Source organism: Aedes albopictus, chromosome 1 (assembly GCF_035046485.1).
Source record: "Aedes albopictus strain Foshan chromosome 1, AalbF5, whole genome shotgun sequence".
In the NCBI taxonomy this organism is placed as follows: domain Eukaryota; kingdom Metazoa; phylum Arthropoda; class Insecta; order Diptera; family Culicidae; genus Aedes; species Aedes albopictus.
In genome coordinates this window covers 236,961,794-236,975,564 of record NC_085136.1, presented here as the reverse complement: position 1 = coordinate 236,975,564, position 13,771 = coordinate 236,961,794, and the positions used below count along the sequence as shown (strand labels likewise).

The 13,771-nt window shown below is 40.0% G+C and overlaps 1 long non-coding RNA gene across 1 annotated transcript; it reads right to left on the bottom strand.

Annotated features, from left to right (window-relative positions):
• Positions 1 to 10,662: 10,662 nt before the first annotated feature.
• On the bottom strand, positions 10,663 to 11,261 carry LOC109400673 (uncharacterized). The gene is made up of 2 exons (XR_003895679.2): positions 10,895 to 11,261; positions 10,663 to 10,832 (listed from the first exon to the last, which is right to left on the bottom strand). It is a non-coding gene; the product is annotated as an uncharacterized LOC109400673 (long non-coding RNA).
• Positions 11,262 to 13,771: the final 2,510 nt, after the last annotated feature.

The window sequence follows — 13,771 nt, the reverse complement described above, 5'->3', positions numbered from 1 at the left end:
CCAAAAACGTAGCATTGATTTGTAGCAAGTAGCAAGTCTCTGCAATCTCAACAAACAATTCCACATACCTTCCCAAGTGATTCCCGGTACCGTGAATTCGGGTGAAATTGATCACTTTTCACAGTTTTTGGCTTCTATTTTTTGAATAGTAATCGATATGGTCAAACTCAATGTTTTAAAACAAGTACGACCACGGGTTTCATCAGTCAACGAGGTTGAAACTTTTACTGTAAATCATTTTATTGCAATCAATATCATTTAAAATAAAAAATCAGAAATTTTAGTTTCGGGGTGAAATTGATCAGTCAGTGAAATGTCTTTGTAAGTGTTGAAAATAAATTTTCCATCTGAATTAATCACCCTAGAATACGAAAAGCTTTGTAAAACTTATACAAGTTTAGTGAATTCATAAATATATAAATTTTAAATTAAACAAATCTAAAGCAAACGCCTAAAAGTATGCAATTTTCATACTAAACAAGTCATTACTTTAGAAAAAGTACAATTTTATGCATAAATATCAATATTTATAGAACTTTTGATGATGAAATCGGGTTTAGCGAACACTTGGCAGCTATAAACAGTCATTCGAATATTTATTCCATGTGCAATACAGCTACGGTAACAAAAGTTTGAAAGTGTCTTTCAAATTCGCCAATCACGCAGTTTCGGAAAATATTAAATTTAATACAGAAATATGTGACTAATTAGCTGTAAAACATGTAAACTCATCATTCAATAACCCTTGCGCCAGATGATGGTCATTTTGTACAAATTGTTTCAAGTTCAAAGCTTTATTTTTGACAAATAAAGTTTACCCTCACATCGATCAATTTCACCCGAAATCACGGTATTTATCCTTCGAATTAAAAATGTCGAACAGCTTATGGTGAATCAGAATCAATTGATCACTAAAATAACTAAAACGGCCGCTATGAAATGAACAGATAGCGCCACCGTAGCCTTGTGTGTTTGACATAACTCGACTGCTGTCACAATGTTAACGTCCATATACGGTGGCGCCTTTGTTTACATGCGGAACGAACGAAAAGTTGGCTTCATTGATCCATTCTGCAGTTTACAAAGCTTCTTTGGGAAGTTACCCTGTTTGAACGTAGTACTTCATGCCAACTGCGCAAAATTCACTTAGTGACAGACTTGCTAGAATCCCAAAATGGCCGCCACAATGGCCGACTCTTCGTAAACAAAACCTGCGCACCTGAGCTTATTATTTTACTGTTATTACAAGTGAGCAAGAACAGAATAATGAAATGCACTATTGTTTGAAGCTTGCTTCTTGAGATTTGTGCGTCTGAAGTTTTGATGCACTGTTGAAGCGGGATTTCAAGCCGTTTGTCCTTAATGTTCGTGTTGCCAATGCAACGTTCATTGATGCAAACGGTGGTAAATCAACGCTTTTTGGTTTAAGTTTTGGAACCAGTCTCAGAAAGGACTCTTGTTGAACATCGACATCGAACAGTTGCTATATGTGCAGCTTAGAAGCAATGTTCTGATCGTATACGGCGTTGTTTTTGAAAATTGCATTCCTTGCATTTTTGATCAAATGTGGGGTGTCGTACATGACCGCTATTTTTCGACCATTTATGGTCAAGAATGGGTTTGTCATTGTACCGCCCGCATCATGAACCATCTTCATATTTGTGCTGCACTGGTCCATAGTCACTACCAATGGAACCAATTCGCAGCTTTAATAGCACGAACACTGGCTTTAACTAGGTTAAAGAGAGCGACACTGTGAGGGCTGTTGTGGGCCAGTGGATATAGCCTATAGGCTGCAAAAGAAATTCAAACATTAGTGTTTTACATCTTCAATTAACCCTCGAGCAGTCACATCTTTAACCACCTTAAGCGAAACCACGCTCACGCTGTTCACAAGCGCGTATTTATCATGGTGCGTGTATATACAGTACATGATGTGACCGCTCCTGGGTTAATACATGATTTAGTGAAATATGTCACCTGTTTGAATCGCCAGTATATTCCGGACACCATAACGGAAACTGCCTCGGTAGCAAGTTTGAATGTATCATTATTTTCAATTCGTCGAATGTCATGATCGGGAAAAACCGTAAAATTTATCTGCTTTCGCACTGTACGATAGCTCAGATTTGGTGGACATATCATGGGTTTGCTTTTCTCATCCTCGACGTTCTTAGTCCTTTCCTTGATGTGTGATAAAATGGCAGGGTTTAACCCAGGTTCTATTCGGATGGTCCTATTATGGTTGTATACCGAATTTATGTGCGGCAATACGAGGTGACTTGATCTCCGTATGTGTCGGTACGTTCGAGGGCCACTTAAGTATGTGGATGCAGCAAACTTCATGGTTTGTGGGTGGTATCGACGACCTTTTGGTGCTCGTGATACGTTGCGCAGTGAATCGAAAATAATGGGGTTTCCCTCGCCTGCTTTCACAGCTTTTCATTTCCTTTTTTCCGCTTTTCCAACAACTGCAAATGCTGCTTCAGTTCAGCAATTTGCTTGTTTTTCGTCCTTAAAGCTCTTAGTCGTCGTACACTAGTTTGACGAGCCACAAATAACTGGCGCTTGAGCTTCGACACCGTCGCCCGCAAAACCTACGACAATTTTCCAGTCTACCTTCAACTGACGACTATCCGGTACTTCCTTGGAACTTTCTATGGTGCCAGAAAATGTTTCCTGGAAGGAGTAGGGAGGCAGGCGATAGCGCTGTCATCATACGGATAAAAGTCTTCTGGGACCGCCAGGTGCTCGAATGGTGTCATGATCACTTTAGGATTTTCCTTGATTTTTAACGGAAGGTGATCCGGTACTAGATTGCATTGGAAGTACCTGCAGTGGCGGAGAATGTTTTTAGGTAGGAGTCGGTGGGTAGGCAGATATCACTGTCATCATAAGCACAAAAGTTTTGTGTGACCGCCAGATGCTCGAGTGTTGTTTCTTCCATTTTGTAGTTCTCCTGGATCGTTACCGAGATTCTAAAACAATAATGTATTTAGTACATGCTACAAACAATCTTCATCTGAGTTTTGATAATTTACACACCCACTTAAATTGTCCGAAACATCATCAAATGGGCTTGACATTCCCGATTTATTCTCCATTGCAATATGCTGATTTTGGGTTGCTTCAATCCATTCCCAAAAATCAGCGTCATCTTCAATAAAATCCATGGCGTCTGTATCGTCTTCATCAGTGCTGTTAAGGACAATCACGGCCAATTCTTCCTTGGGATGTTTATCTAATGCCACATTTGCTTTCGGCGTTGGGTTGCAGTAAGGAATCTGTCCAGCTCGAAGCCTATTTTAACCCTCTTCGTGCATTAGGGTCATTATGACCCCTAAACGTGCACTAGGTCAGCGAGGTGCGCGCAAGCTAATGCACGAAGAAGGTTAAAATGAATTCCATTGTATTTCACATTTTTTTCATCTCACATGTCTGTGCTGCATGCATGGAAAAATCACCGCTCAGCTCGACCGAATCGCAGCAAGACACGCACTGTTTTTTTCATAATAGTTATAAAATTTACATTGCCAAACATTGCGTTTACAAATAATTGCAATTTTTCATCCCTGGGGAAACTGTAAAACGATTTTCCCTGAGTTACTCCTCGTCTATTTGGGCACCAGTAATATTCGCACTTGCCCCCCATGTTGGCATGATAGTGTAAACAATGTTTTGCAGTTCTGCAGAGTTTGCTGTTTGACGTTTCGAAAGTGATAGCAAGCTGGCTTGCGACGCTAGCGCCACTATATTGTCACTTGGATTGCCATTTGAGAAGGCCGTTAAATTCCTTACACAACTTTGGAATTGGACTTGGACGTCTGTTCTCTGTGGTTTTAATGCAAGTTTTATAAAATTGGTCATGAAAATCTCTTATAGAGCTGCACAAAACTTACAATGTTACTTGGGATGTTTTGTGGAATCCCATCTCGTATTTTAGTGATTGAGTCGTTCCAGATATGTAATCTTTTTATTGTGAAAACCGGGAAGAAAAATCGATTTGATTAGTCGATGAGGAACTGGTGTTTCCCTCTCAAACTTCCAAATTTTCACGACATAACCTCTACTTTTAATCGCCAATAGTGATCAACTTTACCCCGCTGATCAACTACCACCTCCGCTCCCTCCCCAGATTACGGTATATTGTATTCCATGGTGTACTAACACTACTACAATCAATGGACGACAACTCTTGTGGTCGTCCAGCTGTTACCTATCATAAAACTATTTAGTTTTCTTCAGCCGAGATTTTCTATTCTTCAAACGGTATGTGCAGCAGAAGGTTTCATTTCAATGCTTCTCTTACGAATGCTACCTTGTCCGTCCATCCAATTTGCCATTGACTGATAAAGAATCATAAATCAACTGTGGTGCGCAAATCCAATTTTCCACAAAAATGGCAATCAATACCGTGAAACTGGCTGTTCTTGACCTGCTCGGTCCGCTTAAGCTGCCTGACGGAGATCATGAGCCGTGACCCGTCCCAGCGGGATGTTTGCTCAAGCAAACGATCCACAAAACTTTGCCCTTTTGTGGTTTTCCAGATTCAGGAGTGTTGGGAAAAGTCGTCTTCTCTGCATGAACATTGATAGGTACCTCTCTACAGAATGCTCTGAAACCGATAGGGTTTGCTCTCCCGCCGGCACAGGCGTAGCTGCAGATGAAAGCGGCTTAGCATAATTGCATTAATATTTTCGTAGGAAGCTGATCCGTGAAAAGAAAACAAATGTAAGGGCGATTATCTCCTGGAGTTCGGAGGCAGTTGCAAAGCGATATATGCTATGCGGCTGGCTGTGCGGTTTTCTCGGCTATCGAGATACAATCGAAATGACAATAAGCAGAGATTATCTGCTGACTCCTCCCACGGTTTGTTTTTCATTTTTTGACCGATAAGCTAAACCATGGAGGGAGACTTATTCAGTATTCTGCACTTTTTTTTCGTGTGAGAGCACAGGTACTCTTATTCAAATTCGTCCTTTCGGCATTCATTAGGACAAATTTGCCCGAAGAATCCAATTATTTTATTGCCAATTCACCCGGGTAGGATCGCTCATTACTTTAATCACGGAAGATTTTCGTGTCCCTTCTCTGCACTGCCATTCGCTCATTTTAATATACCCGATAATGATGGTTTGCCTGCGTCTCGTGTTTCGTGGACCTGCGTTGTGCACAATCGCCAATTTATTTAAGAGTAATTTAAGGCAATTTTCACCTTCGTACCCAGCAATCAGGGTCCGTGCGAAGCAACGGTTCGGGGCCATATTCAACGAGGAGATGACCGCGGTGCGATACGTCTCGTCGAAAGTGCTTATGGAAATCATTAAATTGCTGACGGAATGCAGCGAGAGGGGAGAGCGTGTTAAAATGAGACTTTGACTTTAAAAGCATAATTCTAAGAACATGTTTTCTAGTCCTAGCCGGTTGAGTATTGAAGTTCAAAACTGCTCAAAGCTGACTCCATAACATCTGCACAACTTCTACATTAAGTATCCTGAAATATATAGGAAACCGCGACATTTCCGGCCGACTGGATGCAACGCGTCTTAGTAAAGGTGGACATTCAATAAGGGGGACCTGACTATGCTATAATTTTGCTACTGTGTATCGTTCTCAAAGTCTAGTAGTTTCATCATCTAAGCTTAGCCACATATATATATATATATATATATATATATATATATATATATATATATATATATATATATATATATATATATATATATATATATATATATATATATATATAGAGTAATGCGGGGCAAAAGTTCGCACCTAACAGACTTCACAAAATAACTATTGAACGAAAAGAAAACAATATCGGTTTTCTTCGTTTAACGGGTCCCTATCATGTTGCCTTCAAAACGTAGTACTAGATTTTTTTGTGTTTCTTCTCTAGTTTTAGTAATACAATTTTTAAAACAAGTACTCCAATGCGAACTTTTGCCCCATAGTTGGGGCAAAAGTTCGCATTATGCGGGGCAAAAGTTCGCACTTTGTACAGGGTAGTTTATTGGTGTGATGTTCATTTATTTCATGTTAATTCATGTTCGTCTTTTCACTCTAGCCATGAAACCTGTTTCTTTCTGTTTTTAGCATTACGGCCCAACTGGAATACGACCTGATGTTCAGCTTTTGTATAGAGTGTGTTTTATGAAGACTTCCACAACTATTAACTAAGAGCTGTCCTTTTCAGCGTTACTGAAGTTGTCAAATTACATTGTGGGGTGATCATAGAGATACGTGTTGCTCAAAATACATGAAAAAAAATCAAATATGCAGTAAAACAGTTGAACGGGACCGTAATCGAATCTTATCCCCGTTAGTATGGTGATGAATTATAACTACCGTAAAACGGGGTATCTTTGATAATGCGGGTAACTTTGATAGTACGGCAGGCATTGTGTAATTTATCTTATAACTATGATTCCTTCAACCAGTTAAGAAAAAGGTAAACGTAAATCAATTCTATACATATGAAAGTTCATCTTAGACGAATTCTGTTATTCTGTTATAATCAACGCACCCCCGGACCGTGGCCAATCTGCGTTGAATCGCTGGGCGATACGTCTACCAGTAGACTTGTATCTGCCCTATGCTAAACCGATTAGCATATCAAGTCCTTTCCACTGATGAGTAGGCTCGAATGTCCCGCCCCTCCCTATAACCCATAGGGGGAAATAAGGAGTTTCCAGTTTCAAGTATTGTATTGATTATGACACCAACTCTTTCTATTCCTTGGGAAAAAAATCACTAGACTTGGATTATCAGACTACTATTAATAATGAACATAATTAAGATACAAGTTTACATACACAATTGTAAAAGCAGTGTCAGATACTTTTAAGTGAATTGAAAAATGTGAATAAGATAAATTGTAAACTATTTCGCGGCGACACGAATGCTTCAATAGTGTCATAAATAAAGGCGCAAACAAACAAATAATTGATATTGAAGTATGCATATTGAAGTATTTATCTATTAGCAAAGTAGTAGAAAGAGTTGGGTGCCTGATTATAAAATTGTTGTACTTATCTTGTGTGTTTCGGACAAGTCCCGCTTGTGTTGGCCATTAGGACACTTCTTGCTTCAAAACGGTCGTTTCTGGAATGGAAAGAGAATAATTGGCCGCACAACTCCGCGAATGGGCGGCCCGCACATATTAGTATAATGTTGCAATGATTGAAAATAATAGAGTATGATTGTTAATCTATTTGAATACTGCTACTAGTTCAGGTTTCTCACCCTCCACGATTCTCTAGATACTGTTATAGCGTGTTTGTTGTGAATTTGTTAAAAAGTGAAGCCTCCAAAACAGTTACGTGAAGTTGTATCAAAATTCTACAGAGTGTTGGGGAAGGGGAGGGGAAATAAACATACTTCTTCCTACACCTAGCAGTTCGGATCTTCTGTTCACACTGTCATTCCAACCTTCTTTCAGTGTGAAACGTTTCTGGATCTGGAACGGGTGGTATCACTTTACGCTACTCTTCTATCATGAACATAGATAGCTACTTTTAAAAATAAAAGTTTTGTCCTACTACCTATTTTATACCTGAAAGATGTTAATTGGTCAAATGTTTCGTTCAGCAAGTCTATGTCCATATTGATGATACAACCTTTTATTAATGAGTAATAATGTTGCTCACAGTTGTGAGGCAATATAACATTCAACTCGTTGAGGGCAAGTTATGAACCTACAGAAAATTTCTTATTAGGCTGTTACCTCTAAAACTACTAAACACATATTGAAACGTGAAATTGTTTTGTAATAATTGATCCTAATCTTAACCCTATCACTGGAACGCGTTTGAAGCAAATTGATATTGCTAATGATTTGGTTGGGCATTAAAAGTTTTTTGGTTTCGACAATAGTCACATACTATGCCCTACGACATTGACGATTCTATTGTCTATGGCTCACCTATTTCGTGCCACCCAGCAGGGACTTGGTCTGGTACCCATTTCAGTATATCCGCTCCACTTAATATACCGCACCTCTTTCGATTTGTGATATATTACGCGGAACATTACTCTCTTCATTCGGATAGCGGCTATGTAACCCATTGGATTAAAAGCCTCCATCAAACATGAAGCGATTAATCGGAGACTGAAGACTCTATACCAAATTTGGCTCAGAGACAGGTAATCAGTGAGGTCAGTTTTTCTCGTTTGTCAGAGACGATTGATACGTATTAAGACAAACTTTCCACTGCATCTGCCAGCAATAGTCGGTGATCGATCAACATTCCGAGTACCCCAATTTACACAAGAATGCCAAGGATCACCGCTCATGCTTTACAATACAGTTGGAAAAACTAGAACAACACCTGGCCACAATGATGCATAAAGCACTAAAGCGGACCGGAAGTGTTGGTGAGCCAGCCCCCACCGTGAAAGTTCATCTTAGACGAATTTTCATTAAAATCTAGTTTATATAAAACTTTTTGGACAAAAAATAAAAATTGTTGATATTTTTGTCATTTATCAACCCCTTCAAACAAACTGCTATACGACTTCGTTAAAACTATTTTTTCAATGAAAAATTGAATCTCTTAACGAAGTGTGTTTTTACGAAATGGAAGCGATTTTGTAAAATGTGACATAAATCTCCATACATTGATAAACGCCTAAAAGTATGCAATGCCCTTGTAATTTCATGTAGATAAATATGTGTTGTTCAAAATTTGTTAACAAAACATTAAAAAACTACTCAAAAAAAGAAAACTAACCATGCATAGCATGTAATCATATGTTGATGTACCGTTAAGCATTCATTATTACAAAGATAATGATTTTTGATAGCTAAATTTATTGTGTTTTGCACTCAATACTCCACAAACTCATTTTTATATGTAGAATTTAGTAAAATATCACTGTTTTGATATAAAAATTCTATCTAATATATTCCACAAGCCTTCTCTCATCATGTTCATGCGCTCAAGATTTTAATCTGTGATTATTTTTTGAGATTTGATGTGTTTTTTGGGCATTATCAAAGTTACCCCAAAATGAAAATCTGATTTTCGGTTATATGAAAAACTAAAAGTTATCTAAAATATTTCAGATTATCGAATCTTTTAATTGCAATTGAGAACTGATACCCCAGTACTTGTTTTAAAAATATAAAACTCGGGGAAATACTGTTACATGTAAAAATATTGAGAAAATTCGCTGAAAAACTATCAAAGTTACCCCATTTTACGGTATGAACTTACAAATAAGCTATGAAAGACCCCGTCAAAGTAGATGAGCATAAAACATTCAGAAACATACGAAAAGACACGACGAGGATGACGAAGATAATGTTTTGAAATGTTTTTAACCATTTTTCATTTATTGATTTCAATGAGTGGTCATAATGTTTGCCTTATAGTCAAACTTCTTACTAAACTAAGTTCAAACCCTATGCCGCATCGATTTCAGGGTGCATACTTTACATATTATGCATATTGCATATATAGTAGTTTTTATACGGAATTATCATTGCTCCAAATATTCCGTAATTATATTGATGTACTAGACTCAGAAATCTAGTGCGAACTTTTGCCCCACAGCTACTGCGAACTTTTGCCCCACTGTCGAGGTTTTCACAATGTCCCTTTCTGCAAGAAGCACTAGTAGTTTATTGTTTATTCGAGTGCACCTCGCGAACTACTATGGAATAACGATTCTCCGACATCAAGAGGTTTTGAGATTCTTCTTCTTCCTGTTACTACAAATTCTTATTCCAAGATGTCTAAGAATTCTATCAAAACACCTAGAAACACATTTTTTCGCATATCTCTGCCAAACCATAACGAAATAGTTCCAATTTTTATTGATGAGTAGCTGACCTGATTATGTGTCGAACCCATATAGATTTGTTTGGGTTCTTAACTCGTGCCCAGAAAAAGACCTACTGCGAACTTTTGCCCCGTGCGAACTTTTGCCCCGCATTACTCTATATATTTTTTTTTTTGTTTTTATTGAATGAGAAAATCTGCAACAGATACCCAAGAGGTGGTTCCTCGGGTGATGTGGGGATCGACCCACTAAAAACTCATTCTCTCTCTTCCTTACCTTCGCGGTACGCCCGTTAGGGATGACTTCGAGAAGGGGGGACCGTACATGAGTACACTCTAATAGTAAGCGTTCCACCAGCTACCGCCTTAAGTTGTTCACTCTCCCCTGGAGGCTCGGGTCCTGGCTAGTATTTAGACTACCCGTTGAACTCAAGCTCCTGGATGGGGAAGGGGGGCCAACTCAACTAGCTGTTGTTCGGCTCGCCATTTACTCTGTAGTTCAAGTACGATTCGAGAAACCGTGGAAATAACGGAGTCCCACTTGTCCGCCCCCATACACATCCTTTCAACAATGTTGTCAGGCGTGATATATCTACACACTAAGATTTTTTCGCCGAATCTCGGCAAACTGATTGCCGAGATTGGCACCGCTGAGTGCTCGGCAATCATCTCGGCAAAAAAAAGATTTGCCGGGAACCTCGGCAATCACAAAAATTGACAGCTGTTAATATTTTGCCGAGATTCTCAGCAAATATATTTGCTGAATTCTCGGCAAACAAAATTTTCAGTGGGAATAAATTTGCTGAATCTCGGCATTTTTTTTTTGTTTATTTTTCAGTAGAAAGAATATTTTTAGCTCACAAAGAAACACAGTAGAGAAGTTTTATCCTCGTATATGTATTTTACATTTTTTTTTCAAGGGAATGTTTTTCAAAATAATCAATTGGTTGCTGGTGGTTTCATTCTCTTCCATAAGTAAACACACTGAACTCCCAGCTGCAACTCCCAAAATCGAACAGCTCCTCGAAGGGCAGCAGCAAAAAGGTCCTAAAATAGATTGAGGGGATATGAAATTCAATAGCAATAAGTTACTTACAGAAAGTTCTTACATTCTTAAAAATTTTCACTTCGTTTGAAAGATCACTACTTCATTTATTATTCATGTAGCACCTTCAGCACCACGTAACACTGTTTTGTTTTTTTTTTCTGGAAGGCTGCAAAACTGACAGTTGTCTTGCTGAAATTCGGTAATCTCGTTTGCTGATTTCAGTAAAATCTGTGTTTGCCGAAAGGTTCAGCAAAAAATGCTGTCAGTTTTCGTAGTTTTCAAGCAACTTGCTGATATTTCGGTAAAACGTTTTGGACAATCTCGGCAAAAGCGAGTTATTTGCTGAAGTATCAGCAAAATCTTGAGTTGCCGATTGAAATCAGCATTTTTTTCTGCCGAGCTCAAGAATCATTTTTAAGTGTGTACCGCATACCTCCTGCATACTCGACCTTTGCTCCACGAAACGTGGACATTCAAAGAGCACATGCTTCGCGGTCTCGTCGCAGTCTGCACACTCCGGACATGCGGGGGAGCCTGCGTGTCCGAATCTGTGCAGATACCACCTAAAGCACCCATGGCCTGACAGAAATTGAGTCAAGTGAAAATTCACCTCGCCATGGGGCCTGCTCGTCCACTTGGACACGCTCGGTGTGAGCCTGTGTGTCCATCTACCCTTGCTGGAGGAATCCCATTCGCTCTGCCACTTCAGCATAGACGAGGTTCTGGCGATACGCCTCGCGCCTCTTATGCCGCGTCGCTCGAAGCATTCTTCATCCTCTGCCACCACTAAAGCTATGGGCATCATGCCCGCTAGACACATACCGCGTCCTTTGAGACCGTGCGGTATGCGCTCACCACCCTAAGGCACATCAGCCTGTGGGTACTCTCAAGTCGCTTCACGTTTCGGTTAACCACTAGCGCCTTCGACCATGCAGCGGCGCCATACCGTAGTATGGAGACCGCTACTGCCACGAGCAGCTTACGCTTACTCGAGACTATTGCCGAGCTGTTTGACATTATCTTTGACAATGCCATTATCGCCATGCTTGCCCTTTTGCAGGCATATTCTACGTGGCTTCCGAATTTCAGCTTATCGTCGATCATGACCCCCAATTGCTTCAGTGAGCGCTTAGAGTTGATCGTGCATCCACCTGTGGTGATCACTGCCTGCTGTTCAGACTGGCGGTTGTTTACCACCACCACCTCCGTTTTGTGGTGCGCGAGTGCCAAATGTCTCGACCTCATCCAATCCTCCACTATGCCAATTGCGTGAGTTGCTGTCAGTTCCACTTCCTCTATCGACTCGCCGTAAACCACGAGGGTAATATCATCGGCGAACCCGACCAGCTTTACGCCCGGTGGAAGTTTGAGCCTCAATACGCCATCATACGCCGCGTTCCATAGTACCGGGCCCAAGATGGACCCCTGCGGTACCCCTGCGGTGATTTTGTAGCTCCTCTCGCCTTCCTCGGTGTCATAGATTAGCACTCTATTCTGGAAGTAGCTCTCCAATATCCGGCATAGGCTAACCGGGACTCCTAGGTGGTGTATTGCGCACTCAATGGCGGTCCAGCTGACGCTGTTGAACGCATTCTTAACGTCCAGCGTGACGACCGCGCAATAGCGGATTCCTGTTCGCTTCTTTTGGAGCGCTATTTCGGCCGTTTTGGTTACAGCCCTAATAGCGTCCACCGTCGATCGACCCTTCCGGAAGCCGAACTGGTTATCCGAGAGACCAGAGTCATCGGGTTTCTCGGTATAGACCATCAGCCTCGACAGAATGATCCGTTCCAACAGTTTTCCGGCGGTGTCCAACAGGCAGATAGGTCTGTATGCCGACGGGTCGCCAGGTGGCTTCCCGGGTTTGGGCAGTAGAACCAATCTTTGCCTTTTCCACCTCTCCGGAAATTCGCCTCTGTCCACCGATGACCACGGGACTCAATCCCACCATTGCGCTTGTTAACGATTCCAGCATATTAAACAAACAACTGGGGTTATTATTTATGTCACGCAAAAATGGACCATTTCCAATATTGGTCTGAAGTATGGTTTGTTCAACCTCTTTAATCAGCATTACATAGATGGCTGAATATCAAGTTGAACAGAATATTATTCATCTGGATAACCAGCTTAAAAACATACACCAACATGCTGAATTAATCATCTGTTGTTCAACCTTTCATCAAATAATTTTTGACAGCTGATCTATTCAGACGCAACAAGTAATGCTCTTGTTTTCGAGGATATGTATCCAAATGTGTGTGGTGTAGGTGCTAAGGCGAGTGACTATAAATCAGGAGGTTCTGTTCAATTCCCAGTTTTCCCACAGATTAATTTGTACATTCCTCAACATCTAATGGTAAAAATAGGCTTACAAAAGTGTTTTTATTTTATTTTTACTCAATTGATTATTTTATTTGATTACTCATTAAGCGCATATTAAGCCTTAAATCAGCCTTCCAATGAACCACAAATCAGGTAAAAGTTGAATAAAATCATCAAAATTAGATGTTTAGGAGCTCAATAAAGGATTGTACCTCTTGTGCTCAGCTTTTGATCTAATGAAGGTTGATTTAAAATAGTTAGAGAAATGTTTGTACTAACATTAGGCAAATCTGGCTGAGACATCGGTTTTTGTGAAACGATGCGTATCGGATCAGCAGAATCGATTCACCGATTTAATCGAATGCTTTGCATCGATGTTTTCTTATCGATTCGATATTATAAAATATTACAAAAGACGGATTTCGCGCCAACTCGAACAAATGTTGGCAGCACCCTCTCAGATTACAACGAAACTTTCTTGGTGTGTAGACCTTGCCCAGATAAGCCACTTTGCATACTCATTTTTCTAATTTTTTTTCTCGACTGACTTTTGAAAAGGGCTAAACTTTTTTTTATGGATTTTTTAAATATGCTTTTAATCAAAAAATGACTA